Raw genomic sequence first — 16,122 nt, forward strand, 5'->3', positions numbered from 1 at the left:
TCTGGACGATAACATTTCATATTATCATCTCTTTTGTCATTCCCTCATATACACTCGCAAAAGCAACAAAAAAACTCTATCTAACCATTTACGTGAACCATCTTTATCACCTTTATGGACCTTACTTTGCCTAATACTAAATCCAACTCACGCACATGACTGTTATAGAAATCATACTCATCTTACTCAGTCTCAAACTCAATTCCTAATTTTGGAATCACTTCTTCTTCTACATTAGCAATTTTATCATTGCTATCTATTGATATAGGTTCTAGTTATTCAACTGTCACAAGTGAATCCTCACCTTCAAAATTCAATTTTCAAACAGATTGATTATCAGTCTTAGTATTTTAATTACTATCACTCATGACCTTAATACAAAACAAAAACAACATAGTTATTTTTTTAATAAACAACGTATATACACACACACACACACTCGCACAAGTGTATATAAGAAAGTTCTTATAAATCCTAAAAGAAATTAAAAAAAGAAATTTATTTACACTAAACCAAAAAGAGTGAACTTACTATGTGATTGAGGGCCCATTTGGTAATATTGTTCTAGTAACGTTGTGAAAGCTCAAATTTGTGTGAAAACACAAAAGCTTGTTTAGACCCACAATTAAAAGTTACGGCTCGGTTGTTTTTGCTCTAACTTAAACTAAGTGCGGAATAAGAGTAAATGTGGGCAAACAAACGATAAAACTACTCTAAGCCATTTTTCAACAAATATCAACAATAAAATGAAAGCTAAAAGAGTAGGGAAGAAGGATGCAAACACAAGATAACACCGAAACATGTTATCAAAGAGGAAACTGAAGAACTCGATGAAAAACCTCTCTGCTGACTTCCAAGCGGTAAATCAATCCACTAAAAAATAAGTTAGAGTACACAAATAACAAAAGACCCTCCAAGCCTAGTCTACCCCATGTACTTGAGCCCTCCAAGCTCCTGCTACCAACTGACTTAACGAAGCCTTGTCTTCTCTAACTTTCTAGATCACGCGATTCAACCTGATTGCATCCGCTAAACGATTGGCTTCTTCCAATGCTTCCCAGCAACACCAAAACCTCACTTTACACTTAGATTGGATGTGGTAAGTGTTTGGGCTATCAACCTCTCAAGGATATGGATACGGAGAGGAAGAAGTAGAGGACAATCATAAAAGATTGTGTAGATGATTGTGGGTATGACAATCTCTAACTCTCAAGAGTAATATTTAGAGTTTTCTCTCTAAAAAGCACTCCTTACAATATGTGGTTAATGAGGATATATATAATGTGGGTGAAGACATGGTGGAGCAGATATGCCAAAATAGCAAAACAGAATGTTTCACAGGTATTCGTGGCTTACCCAAAACCAAAAAAAAGTAAAATGCTTGAGTTACTATAAATTTTACTACAATATATCTATAAGATTAATGTCAAATTATGGTAAATGAAAGTTTGAATGTGATTGGTTGATTTCTACCATCTAATATAAATGAAAATTAGATATCTAACTCAACTCACTGCATATGCAATTAACGAGTTTACTCATACTAGCTTTTACTTTTAAGTAGTTGTACTCTTGTAAATTCATGTCTTGTTGGCCTTTTTCTTAATACCCTATACCAACCGGTTTACAATTGATACAGCATTTTCAGATGAATTATGATACTTAAATTCCCTTGGATCTTTACAAGTTTTTAACAAATCAGACATTCCTTTGGCTTTTCGCATTATAGATGTTGTCCTTGCATCTCTATCTCTGCTATATGCATTCGGCAACTTCATTGAATGAGGGACAGAAGACATCATGCCCCGTAGTTTATGTGCCATTTCAATCATTCCTTCTTTCTTTAATGCATTATTCATTCACTTAAATGTAAGATACTGAGCAACTATGCCCCTCCAAATCATGTCCTCAAATTCTGCAAAAGCCTCTTCAATCTATGCATTTTGCAAAGCAAATGAACCAACATAGTACTTGTAGGCTGTAGCTAAGTCCATATCACATCCCCTAGCTCTCATTTCTTGCTAACCTGAACTACCAAGTCAAGTCTCTCCTCCTCACACAACATTTTCATCAAAAGATGGTAAGTAAGTCAATCTAGTGTGTACCCAGATTCATTCATCTTGGTATAAAGGTCATCCCTTCCTCAATCATCACATGTTTAGAGAAGTACCTAAAGAAATAGTTATAGGTTGTACGAGTCGGAACAAAGCCCCTACCTATCATCGTCTTAAGGATCTTACTAGCTACTGCAAGATCTCCTGCCTTGCAACCAAAGAATTGTATGTTGAGATAGTGGGGCCTAATTCTAGAACTAAAAACTGCTCCAACATCCGCATTGCCTCCTTAAACCTTTGGGATTCCCCCAATGCATCAATTATTGGATTATACACAATTGCATTTGGCTCAATTCCTTCTCTTCTCACCAATTGCCCTTTCAGCACAACGCATCCAACAGTACCCTTCCACAAGTATACCATATGTCACAACACTTGGTTTCACATCATCCATTTTCGTCGCCTCCCAAAGCCTCTCTGCCTGTTTAAGCTTCCTCAATTGAAACCACCATTCAACAATATATTATAAACCCTTATTGATAAAATCCAACTCGGGTCCAACTTCCTTTTCTGATCTAAATATTCTGAAGCTACCCTTTACATGTCCTTCCTTACAAAGGGAATCCAACAAAATCTCAAACAAGCTCATTTTTTAACCTGATTTACAAATTGGGTCTAAATTACATGCAAATTCAAATGCCCGTATTGCAGGTTGGGTCATACCTACAAAAGTGTACCATAACATTGGGATCACAAATCTAAGATCTATAACTTCAGTTCCATATATCAAATATAACAACCAAAAGCCTTACTTAAATGCAGAATCAATATGGCAATATCCCCACTTCAATAACACAAAAATTCCGAAAATTTCAAATCAAATTTAATGCAGATTTTGGTATCCTCATTTATTTTACATGTAAATACATATGTGCAAATAGCGGATTGAGACCCAAAAGGCATAGATATGGGCACAGCAATACTGCAATTCTTGAAAAAATTAGGAAATGACAAGGTGGGGATAAAACAATTAATTAATTAGTTAATATATAAACTACATTTAATTTATTATTTATAAACATAATTTTTACATTCATTTTAAGCTTAAAAAAATAACAACTATCAAAATATTTAAAAACATTTCTAAAAATCAAAGGAATTTTTATAAATTAATCATCCCAACACACTAAGGACACGCATGGAAGAGCATCGGCGTCCTCGGAGTGTTCAAGAGGAACATGCCAGGTTTGGAGTGTCCACGCTTCTTAGATTGAGGCATACCTATACAAGGATACATACCATCAAATCATAAATCGATCATGCATAAGTACCATCACATCAAAAATAGGTTAAAGAACATGAATATTTACATATCCACAATTGATCAGATACAATGCAAATGGGTTGATTCTAAAAATGTAAATTCAATTCTTAGCTCAAAGTAAATGACCAATTCAAGTAAGTCAACCAAGCCAAATAAATAGCAAGTTCAATCTCTTAAAATTTGCAGTAAAGTATATATATATACACATCTGATGATGATAGCAAATGTGTCCCCTGAAACCAAAGCAACTCAATCAAGAACCAGTGACTGGATTTTGCAAGTACATTGATCATTGAATTGAAGAGCATTGCAGGAGATTGAAACCCAGGATGCTTCTCAGCCCAAACAAAGAGCAGTAACTTGGGAGACAAATCAAAACGGTCAAACAATGCCTGCAACAAAGTTGGGTCCGGTTCAACCCTGGTCTGGTCCAAGGCAGCCTCAAGGGCTGGACCACGAGAGATATTGGGATCTGTAAGGAGCTTAGAAATGGTGGAGAAGTCATTTTGTGAAACGTTGGGGTCAAGGTTTTGGTTAGGGTTTGGATTGTTGATTGGGTGTGATGGGGGGCAGTGTGGCTGGTGTGGCAGTGAGGGCCACTTGATGAGGGGGTTACCAGGAACAGAAAGCTATGATTGGTCCTAGAAGAAACAGGTAATAATGGTTTGAAGGTAGGAGGTAAGGTTTGGCTTCATGAATAAGATGAAATATAGAGAGAGAAAATGATGAGGTCTGTGTGAGGGCATTAGGGAGACGAGTGAGGAGGTGACATTTTCAGTTTTGGAGGCATTCCTGTCAATTTTAAAAATTATTAGAAGAGCCGACATCTCAATTGAACCTAATGTTAGTTTTTTATTAGTGACTGGCATTGAGGAGCCCCAAAGATATTTACATGCACAACTAGCTCTTACCTCTACCCCACCCCAGTGCTACCCCAAACCCACCCACTAGGTAGAAAGAGCGAGAAAACCTCAAATGATATTGCTTGCAAAGGTTCTAGAAACAGCTATGGTTGAGTCTGAGTTAAAAAATTGACAATAAAAACTAAGGTTAATTCATTTGTGATTACAATCATATTAACTCATTTAGCCCATTTTAATGGTCTTCTGCAACCAATTCCTGTACAAATGGTTTCTATTATATAATTCTTATCAGTTATCAAACTAGAAATGTCAACGGAGTCTGCTGAAGAAGGTATTTCTGGGTTTATTGTTGAATCAAAACAAAAGTTTTGGTCTCAAAAGTCTTAAACATAACTCCTAGTTATTTAAATGAGAGCTATCTGCTCCTAGTTGTTCAAAAATTGCCAACAAGCCCAGGTTAGTATTATCTCTTTGTGTGTGTGATTACAAACAAAGTTGAGCCAAGCCAAATACTTAAAGGCTCAATATTGACAGACTAATTGGGAAAACACAGGTTATAGCTTTTACTGCCTGTTCCATTTCTTTCTCTCGCGCTCACTCTCAAAAGCTAAACTACCTTATTTTTTGCAGAATGATTGCTTAAAGATGCTGATACAAGGCTTGCTCATAGAATAAGGTGTGACACAATTGATACAAGAGTAAAGGCAGCTCATTTGGCAACCTATAAAGCTTGCTCCAGTAAGCTATCCTGGCCAAGCCTTTAAAGCATCATATTCATATACCAATGAGCTTTATCAAATTATGAAACTTACTTTGTGTTTGTGTTACACTTGCCTAAAACCTCGTATACATAAACAAGACTTTGTGTTAGCAAGCATATTATAAGTATTTGGCTAAACTACTTCATAGACATTTTCACAAACAGGTTCAAGGCATATATAAAAAAAGGTTTTTACCCCAACCTTATACACCAGCAACAAATTCACTCAACACCGCAACAAAAATAACCACATTTTTCAACACCAATCAACTTACCGGCTGTAATTTCCGGTGATATTACGGCTGGGTGTGAACAGAGACGTAGGCAGAGGCTGAAATTATAAGTGGAGGAGTTAGAACATAAAGCCAGAAACGAAGAGTGGCATAAAAATAATATAAATGGGATATATATAAAAATAAGTTAATTATATACTATATAAAAAATTTAAATGTGTATTAAATGAAATCATATATATACATACTCGAGACGGACCATAATGAATAAAACCCGTTTCCACCCTATCACCTTTTCAAGGCAAAGAAAACTTGTGACGGAAATTTTTGTTATCCCTAACCTTGATATTTAAACTGTTTATAGTGCACTTTTTTTTACTTTTATAGTTTATAGTGGATAGTTACTCAATAAATTGTTCATTTCTATACTAATTTAGATGTTGGGAATGAATATTACAAATTAACATTGAATTAGGATGCTGGCTACAAAATTTTAAATTTTGGGTATACATTACAAATACCCCTAAAGGTTGGGGTGGATATTTGTAATTAACTAATAAAATTAATTCTTTAAGCACTAGCATTAGGTGTGCCAAATTCCAAAAATTTCGTATTTGGCACACCAAATACTAAAAAACTTGCTATATGAGGGGTTCCAAATGCCAAATATACAAGAACGTTCCAATAGTAGTATCCTATGGAAGTATGCTATTAATATTTAAAAAAAAATTATTCATATTTTTTCTCTCTTCTAATCCTTCGTCAACCTTTCCTTCGCCCTAACACGGTCCAATGTCGTCTCGTGGTTTAGGCAATGACCCATCAACCCTTTCATCATTAGCATCACCTAAAAACAAAAGAAGGGTTAGTAGCCAGGAAAGTTGAAGGAAAGAAAAAGAGAAAGGAGACAGATACAGTAACCTACGCAATGCTAAAAAGACCTGTCTCCCCCATAGCTTCGGTTGCGTGGTTGCTTAAGTTCTCGTAATTGTCAGCTGTGATGATGGACGAAAGCTACTCTAGCGCATACCGAGAATCCTCACGGAGGAAGACAAGTGGTCTTTCAGTGATGGGGACATGACCCGTCATAAGTCCTTTGCCCCTCCCTTGGCCAAGCTAAATTGCCATCTTCTTAGGTTTAGCCTTTAACCCGATGACTAGTTCGGGTGTCACCTTGGGCTTTTTTGGAAGACGGTCAATCTTCTTTGATAGTTTCCTCTTGGACGCCGGGTTGGCTGGACTCGTCCCCTTAGGTAGTTGACTCCCTTCCTATTTTTTCTTTGTAGCTTGCTGCTTGATGTAGGCCTTTCTTTTGCTGTCTTCCATTTTTGCACAAAGGTGGACAGATAAAATGAGTTAGATAATTTAAAAGCAAAGAAAGAAACCAATGTATTTGGCGACGGACTTATGTGGGTGAACTTGACTGTCGTAACGACAGGGAGCTACTATGAGTTCTAGTCCATCACAATACCAGTAGAGAGTATCTAAGTTGACTAGTTTAGCCCACGTCCTCTATGACAGTGAGGTTTTTTTGAAAATTTTTTCCAAAAAATTCTATTGTTCAAGTGTGACTGGAGGACGATCCCGAGTTGCAAAAGGAGACGGTTAAAGTAACAAGTAAAGCTAACACAATTAAAAACCTAAATACAGATGGATGCATACCAGACGGGGGCATTATACCCAATGTCTTGTCGATGGGCATGCATTCTTGGTCACCAGGGTGACACATCTACTCGTCACCTTCCATAAAAAAATAGCGACTCTTCCAATTCCTGTATGAGTCGAGGGTATCACATACGAGCCTCAGCAACGGGCTCCTGGGCACAAAACTATACATGCCTTTAGACTTATCGATCTCAGTTGGATGGTAATAGTGAAAGAACTCTTCCACTGTCAACCTACATCCCCTATTGGACATGGCCCCATACAAAACCTTCACGCTAAGGAAAACCTCCAGGTGTTTAGAACAATTTAGGTGACGGCCAACCCTAAGTATTGAAGGAGGCGACGGTGGAGAGTGCTCAGTGGGAATCTGAGCCCTTGCTCATAGATTTCGACGCCTTTGACACCCTCGTAATAACACTTCTCGGATTTGTAGGGTAGATGGAGAGGTATGTGGACGGGTATCTAGTACTTCTCCCTAAGTGTATTGAAGTGTGCTTGTTTAAGGGTAGAAATGAAGTCACTGACCGTCCACAAAGGAAGTATTCTATACTCCTTAAGTCCATCTGGACCTATGACAGATTAGGTTAAGGGTTCAACACCAACTAGCCCATCAGTAGAATCACCCTCTAACCTATCTGTGCCCAAATTCTCATCCCTTGTGGAAGGTGAGGTGGCTGACAAATTCCTCTCGTCACTTGAGGTGCCAGGGTCATTCCGTCCTAACGGGAACACCTCATTGTAGCCCACCCTCTCGTGAACACACGATTGTTCACTCAACGTATTAGACATCTGTCACCTACACATAATGGGTAAACCCTAAGACACTAACGAATCTACATAGACAACGGGTGTGCAAAAATCTAAAAAATAGAAAGGGAATTCAACAAAAAAAGGTGACTTACCGGTTGAAGATGAGCAACAGGAGAAGTGTAGATGACGGGCATACCAAGTAGACGGTATGCTAGTTTATCAAAGGAGATGGTAGCGCTCTGATCGTGGATTTGCTAAAGAAAGTATAGATTGAGAAGAAAAAAAAAGCAGGTTTGTATATAGGGAACGGCACGGAACACGAAGGGATGCTTCGTTCCTGTTAGAACATATGTGATTCACTTGTTAAGAACATATGTCATTCTTTTATGTAATTTGTTAATCCTTTGACAAAATGCACTTTACTTGTAATTAGGTAGTTCTAGGTGTTTTTAATACTTCAAGAAACTGTGTTTCAAGATCAAGTGTTGAAGTCATCAAGTCTGTCTAAGAAACAAGCTGAAGAATGCAAGTTCATTAAAGCTCGACAGCTAGCATGTGTCGAGGTTTAGAAAGCTGCTCAAGCCCATGTGCTCGACACCTGCTCGACACCTGCTCAACACCTCCTATTTGTCGAGGTTTATGAATTTTAGAATTTTGATCTAATTTTCTTGGAATCTGTGAATGTGTCTTTGGGCTTTCTTTTCTCCTAACCCTAGACATATAAAAGGATTATTTTAAGAGCCATCAAAGTGTACACAAGTTGTACAAGCATTGAGCAAAGTTTGTTCAAGCAATTTGTGATCGGAGACAAAGTTTTGCCCTAGTTCATCACTCTTGAAGAAGTTGCTATGTATTTGCACCAAAGGGTTTTGTGACCAAGCATCTCCTTGATCGTCATCGTTGGAATGAACTGAAAAACTTTGCAGCCAACAAACTTCTCTAGTTGGTGATTAAAGTCACGTACAGGGATCCGCACAATTGGTTAGTCACGTACTTGGGAGCTGTGCATCAAAAGGAGAAATTGTCACTATAAAACAAGTCCAATTGGATATTGGGGTAAAGGTTCAACTATAAGTTGGTATAAGATATTGGGATTTCTTTACTTGTAACCGCTTATTGTGATAATAGTGGAGTTTCGGGAGTGGTGGCCTTAAAATCACCCGTGGGGTTTTTACCGTGTAGATTTTCCCTATTCATAAACAAATCGCCGTGTTAATTTATTTTCCGCTGTATACTTTAGTTACTGGTGATTTGTTTATGCTACCACGCGCTTTGCATGTTAATTTCATTAATTAATAAACTTGGATAATTAATCAATTAATCCATCACAAGAGATTAATACGTTATTTTGGCCTATCAGTTCCAAGAGATTAACCACTGAAAAACCGCCACGTGCGCTTAAAACATTAATGACCCTAGGCTAGCATGTCAATCTGTGGACGCTTCTCAGGAGACGAGTTAAACCATCACTCCACGAATCCGTCCAAAGGAGGTGACAGACCCATGGAGTAAGGGGGCAACTGAAGAGGACAAAATCTGGCACGACGAATCCGTTTAGGTAGACCTAACGGTACTAGGTTAGTGGGCTATCGGAGATAAGGCAACAAAGGGGCATCGGATGGATGGGACATGTGACGGATGGACTCCTCCCCATAATAGACGAATAGTCCCCTAATATGGACAGATTCAAGTCACATGAATATAAGGTAGACGAATACCAAAGCCACGTGGTACTAACATGGTTTTGAGTGGGCTCCAAGGAATCCTAAATGGAAATAATTTGTGTCCCACAGTTAACCCTAATTAGCATTATTGCAATAGAAAAGGATCCCGTAATATACGCACATTTATGATGATCTTCCCCATAAAGAAACACCTTCCTACGCAAGAAACGGAGGTCGGTTCTACGTTACTATAAAAATCCAAAACCCTCAGAAAACAAGGTACACATAATTCACCCCAGTTCTAGCACTCTAGATTTATAAAAAAGTTCTCTAACTTAACCATCGAAGGGTTTTTGTCCGGTAATCCCCCAAGGTCTTCTTATTTTGTGTTGTGCAGGTGTTGTCTTGAGCACGTGAGGACTGTGTAACTAACTGACGATTTTCAACATCATCACATCATATAATAATGCAACACTAAACATGATAGTTTGTTTATGATGATTTACACCAACAAACAATGCAAACGGCCTACCTTCTTTATTTTTTTTGTAAGTTGTATCAAAGCACATACATCCCTAAAATATTCATAATCCAACTTCATTCTACCATCTGTCCAAAAAATATTTGTAATTAGATCATCAAGAACAACTTGAATTGCATAAGAAAAATTAAGGTCTTCAAATTGCAGTCTTTGAAGATATTCGAGTAGGCCTCCTGTATCCCCACTTTTCATCTCATCTGTTCGATTATACACAAATAATTATTATAATCCTCAGGAATGAAACCAAGATTTTCAAGTCCACCCATCCTTTTGGCCATTAGTCCTACACTTCATAGCCATGGTCATATACACAACTACTAAAATCTGCTGCAAAAGTACTATACCTTCCAAACACTTCATTGATTTGCTTAGCTATATTCTGGTACATATGCCAAACACATAAATGATGATGTGTTTTTAGCCATTGTAAAACTAATGCCTTAGCAATTGTAAAACTAATGCCTTTGTCGTTGCAACATCTTGGTATGTGAGGACAGTCTGTGGTTGCTTAACAAACATTGCCTTCCAAAAAGAATCAAACAACCACATGAAAGTCTCAGATATATCATCATATAACAATGCAACACCAAAGATTATAGTTTGTTTATGATGATTTACACCAACAAACAATGCAAATGGCCTACCTTCTTTATTTTTATTTTTTTTGTAAGTTGTATCAAAGCATACTACAGCCCAAAAATATTCATAACCCAACTTCATTATATCATCTGCCCAGAAAAATATTTGTAATTAGATCATCAAAGTCAACTTGAATTGCATAAGAAAAATTAAGGTCTTTAGATATTCAAGTAGGCCTCCTGTATCCCCACTTTTCATCTCATCTATTCGTTTTGTACACAAATAATTATTATAATCCTCAGGAATGAAGCCAAGATTGTCAAGTCCACCTACGCTTTTGGCCATTAGTCCTACACTTGCTCTTGGTGCAATTCCAGAACTATTTGCTAATTCAACCTCAACAACTTGAGTTGGATTAATGGACCTTTGAGATCTAAGGAATATATGCTTACAAGGAGAAGCTAAGACATGTGTGTGCTCTGACACAAATTTTACCACAATATTTTTCACTACATCACAACTAATTTTCATCTTTGCCAAGCAACCACATCTTGTTTCTGGACGATAACATTTCATATTATCATCTCTTTTGTCATTCCCTCATATACACTCGCAAAAGCAACAAAAAAACTCTATCTAACCATTTACGTGAACCATCTTTATCACCTTTATGGACCTTACTTTGCCTAATACTAAATCCAACTCACGCACATGACTGTTATAGAAATCATACTCATCTTACTCAGTCTCAAACTCAATTCCTAATTTTGGAATCACTTCTTCTTCTACATTAGCAATTTTATCATTGCTATCTATTGATATAGGTTCTAGTTATTCAACTGTCACAAGTGAATCCTCACCTTCAAAATTCAATTTTCAAACCGATTGATTATCAGTCTTAGTATTTTAATTACTATCACTCATGACCTTAATACAAAACAAAAACAACATAGTTATTTTTTTAATAAACAACGTATATACACACACACACACACTCGCACAAGTGTATATAAGAAAGTTCTTATAAATCCTAAAAGAAATTAAAAAAAGAAATTTATTTACACTAAACCAAAAAGAGTGAACTTACTATGTGATTGAGGGCCCATTTGGTAATATTGTTCTAGTAACGTTGTGAAAGCTCAAATTTGTGTGAAAACACAAAAGCTTGTTTAGACCCACAATTAAAAGTTACGGCTCGGTTGTTTTTGCTCTAACTTAAACTAAGTGCGGAATAAGAGTAAATGTGGGCAAACAAACGATAAAACTACTCTAAGCCATTTTTCAACAAATATCAACAATAAAATGAAAGCTAAAAGAGTAGGGAAGAAGGATGCAAACACAAGATAACACCGAAACATGTTATCAAAGAGGAAACTGAAGAACTCGATGAAAAACCTCTCTGCTGACTTCCAAGCGGTAAATCAATCCACTAAAAAATAAGTTAGAGTACACAAATAACAAAAGACCCTCCAAGCCTAGTCTACCCCATGTACTTGAGCCCTCCAAGCTCCTGCTACCAACTGACTTAACGAAGCCTTGTCTTCTCTAACTTTCTAGATCACGCGATTCAACCTGATTGCATCCGCTAAACGATTGGCTTCTTCCAATGCTTCCCAGCAACACCAAAACCTCACTTTACACTTAGATTGGATGTGGTAAGTGTTTGGGCTATCAACCTCTCAAGGATATGGATACGGAGAGGAAGAAGTAGAGGACAATCATAAAAGATTGTGTAGATGATTGTGGGTATGACAATCTCTAACTCTCAAGAGTAATATTTAGAGTTTTCTCTCTAAAAAGCACTCCTTACAATATGTGGTTAATGAGGATATATATAATGTGGGTGAAGACATGGTGGAGCAGATATGCCAAAATAGCAAAACAGAATGTTTCACAGGTATTCGTGGCTTACCCAAAACCAAAAAAAAGTAAAATGCTTGAGTTACTATAAATTTTACTACAATATATCTATAAGATTAATGTCAAATTATGGTAAATGAAAGTTTGAATGTGATTGGTTGATTTCTACCATCTAATATAAATGAAAATTAGATATCTAAACTCAACTCACTGCATATGCAATTAACGAGTTTACTCATACTAGCTTTTACTTTTAAGTAGTTGTACTCTTGTAAATTCATGTCTTGTTGGCCTTTTTCTTAATACCCTATACCAACCGGTTTACAATTGATACAGCATTTTCAGATGAATTATGATACTTAAATTCCCTTGGATCTTTACAAGTTTTTAACAAATCAGACATTCCTTTGGCTTTTCGCATTATAGATGTTGTCCTTGCATCTCTATCTCTGCTATATGCATTCGGCAACTTCATTGAATGAGGGACAGAAGACATCATGCCCCGTAGTTTATGTGCCATTTCAATCATTCCTTCTTTCTTTAATGCATTATTCATTCACTTAAATGTAAGATACTGAGCAACTATGCCCCTCCAAATCATGTCCTCAAATTCTGCAAAAGCCTCTTCAATCTATGCATTTTGCAAAGCAAATGAACCAACATAGTACTTGTAGGCTGTAGCTAAGTCCATATCACATCCCCTAGCTCTCATTTCTTGCTAACCTGAACTACCAAGTCAAGTCTCTCCTCCTCACACAACATTTTCATCAAAAGATGGTAAGTAAGTCAATCTAGTGTGTACCCAGATTCATTCATCTTGGTATAAAGGTCATCCCTTCCTCAATCATCACATGTTTAGAGAAGTACCTAAAGAAATAGTTATAGGTTGTACGAGTCGGAACAAAGCCCCTACCTATCATCGTCTTAAGGATCTTACTAGCTACTGCAAGATCTCCTGCCTTGCAACCAAAGAATTGTATGTTGAGATAGTGGGGCCTAATTCTAGAACTAAAAACTGCTCCAACATCCGCATTGCCTCCTTAAACCTTTGGGATTCCCCCAATGCATCAATTATTGGATTATACACAATTGCATTTGGCTCAATTCCTTCTCTTCTCACCAATTGCCCTTTCAGCACAACGCATCCAACAGTACCCTTCCACAAGTATACCATATGTCACAACACTTGGTTTCACATCATCCATTTTCGTCGCCTCCCAAAGCCTCTCTGCCTGTTTAAGCTTCCTCAATTGAAACCACCATTCAACAATATATTATAAACCCTTATTGATAAAATCCAACTCGGGTCCAACTTCCTTTTCTGATCTAAATATTCTGAAGCTACCCTTTACATGTCCTTCCTTACAAAGGGAATCCAACAAAATCTCAAACAAGCTCATTTTTTAACCTGATTTACAAATTGGGTCTAAATTACATGCAAATTCAAATGCCCGTATTGCAGGTTGGGTCATACCTACAAAAGTGTACCATAACATTGGGATCACAAATCTAAGATCTATAACTTCAGTTCCATATATCAAATATAACAACCAAAAGCCTTACTTAAATGCAGAATCAATATGGCAATATCCCCACTTCAATAACACAAAAATTCCGAAAATTTCAAATCAAATTTAATGCAGATTTTGGTATCCTCATTTATTTTACATGTAAATACATATGTGCAAATAGCGGATTGAGACCCAAAAGGCATAGATATGGGCACAGCAATACTGCAATTCTTGAAAAAATTAGGAAATGACAAGGTGGGGATAAAACAATTAATTAATTAGTTAATATATAAACTACATTTAATTTATTATTTATAAACATAATTTTTACATTCATTTTAAGCTTAAAAAAATAACAACTATCAAAATATTTAAAAACATTTCTAAAAATCAAAGGAATTTTTATAAATTAATCATCCCAACACACTAAGGACACGCATGGAAGAGCATCGGCGTCCTCGGAGTGTTCAAGAGGAACATGCCAGGTTTGGAGTGTCCACGCTTCTTAGATTGAGGCATACCTATACAAGGATACATACCATCAAATCATAAATCGATCATGCATAAGTACCATCACATCAAAAATAGGTTAAAGAACATGAATATTTACATATCCACAATTGATCAGATACAATGCAAATGGGTTGATTCTAAAAATGTAAATTCAATTCTTAGCTCAAAGTAAATGACCAATTCAAGTAAGTCAACCAAGCCAAATAAATAGCAAGTTCAATCTCTTAAAATTTGCAGTAAAGTATATATATATACACATCTGATGATGATAGCAAATGTGTCCCCTGAAACCAAAGCAACTCAATCAAGAACCAGTGACTGGATTTTGCAAGTACATTGATCATTGAATTGAAGAGCATTGCAGGAGATTGAAACCCAGGATGCTTCTCAGCCCAAACAAAGAGCAGTAACTTGGGAGACAAATCAAAACGGTCAAACAATGCCTGCAACAAAGTTGGGTCCGGTTCAACCCTGGTCTGGTCCAAGGCAGCCTCAAGGGCTGGACCACGAGAGATATTGGGATCTGTAAGGAGCTTAGAAATGGTGGAGAAGTCATTTTGTGAAACGTTGGGGTCAAGGTTTTGGTTAGGGTTTGGATTGTTGATTGGGTGTGATGGGGGGCAGTGTGGCTGGTGTGGCAGTGAGGGCCACTTGATGAGGGGGTTACCAGGAACAGAAAGCTATGATTGGTCCTAGAAGAAACAGGTAATAATGGTTTGAAGGTAGGAGGTAAGGTTTGGCTTCATGAATAAGATGAAATATAGAGAGAGAAAATGATGAGGTCTGTGTGAGGGCATTAGGGAGACGAGTGAGGAGGTGACATTTTCAGTTTTGGAGGCATTCCTGTCAATTTTAAAAATTATTAGAAGAGCCGACATCTCAATTGAACCTAATGTTAGTTTTTTATTAGTGACTGGCATTGAGGAGCCCCAAAGATATTTACATGCACAACTAGCTCTTACCTCTACCCCACCCCAGTGCTACCCCAAACCCACCCACTAGGTAGAAAGAGCGAGAAAACCTCAAATGATATTGCTTGCAAAGGTTCTAGAAACAGCTATGGTTGAGTCTGAGTTAAAAAATTGACAATAAAAACTAAGGTTAATTCATTTGTGATTACAATCATATTAACTCATTTAGCCCATTTTAATGGTCTTCTGCAACCAATTCCTGTACAAATGGTTTCTATTATATAATTCTTATCAGTTATCAAACTAGAAATGTCAACGGAGTCTGCTGAAGAAGGTATTTCTGGGTTTATTGTTGAATCAAAACAAAAGTTTTGGTCTCAAAAGTCTTAAACATAACTCCTAGTTATTTAAATGAGAGCTATCTGCTCCTAGTTGTTCAAAAATTGCCAACAAGCCCAGGTTAGTATTATCTCTTTGTGTGTGTGATTACAAACAAAGTTGAGCCAAGCCAAATACTTAAAGGCTCAATATTGACAGACTAATTGGGAAAACACAGGTTATAGCTTTTACTGCCTGTTCCATTTCTTTCTCTCGCGCTCACTCTCAAAAGCTAAACTACCTTATTTTTTGCAGAATGATTGCTTAAAGATGCTGATACAAGGCTTGCTCATAGAATAAGGTGTGACACAATTGATACAAGAGTAAAGGCAGCTCATTTGGCAACCTATAAAGCTTGCTCCAGTAAGCTATCCTGGCCAAGCCTTTAAAGCATCATATTCATATACCAATGAGCTTTATCAAATTATGAAACTTACTTTGTGTTTGTGTTACACTTGCCTAAAACCTCGTATACATAAACAAGACTTTGTGTTAGCAAGCATATTATAAGTATTT

The 16,122-nt window shown here is 36.9% G+C and overlaps 2 pseudogenes; both read right to left on the reverse strand.

Moving 5' to 3' along the window:
* Positions 1-1,580: 1,580 nt before the first annotated feature.
* On the reverse strand, positions 1,581-7,688 carry LOC136069409 (pentatricopeptide repeat-containing protein At5g11310, mitochondrial-like; annotated as a pseudogene).
* A 4,882-nt stretch (positions 7,689-12,570) lies between these two features.
* LOC112009387 (pentatricopeptide repeat-containing protein At5g11310, mitochondrial-like) lies at positions 12,571-15,195 on the reverse strand (annotated as a pseudogene).
* Positions 15,196-16,122: the final 927 nt, after the last annotated feature.

Source organism: Quercus suber, unplaced genomic scaffold (genome assembly GCF_002906115.3).
Source record: "Quercus suber isolate HL8 unplaced genomic scaffold, Cork oak 2.0 scaffold_168, whole genome shotgun sequence".
Taxonomy (NCBI): domain Eukaryota; kingdom Viridiplantae; phylum Streptophyta; class Magnoliopsida; order Fagales; family Fagaceae; genus Quercus; species Quercus suber.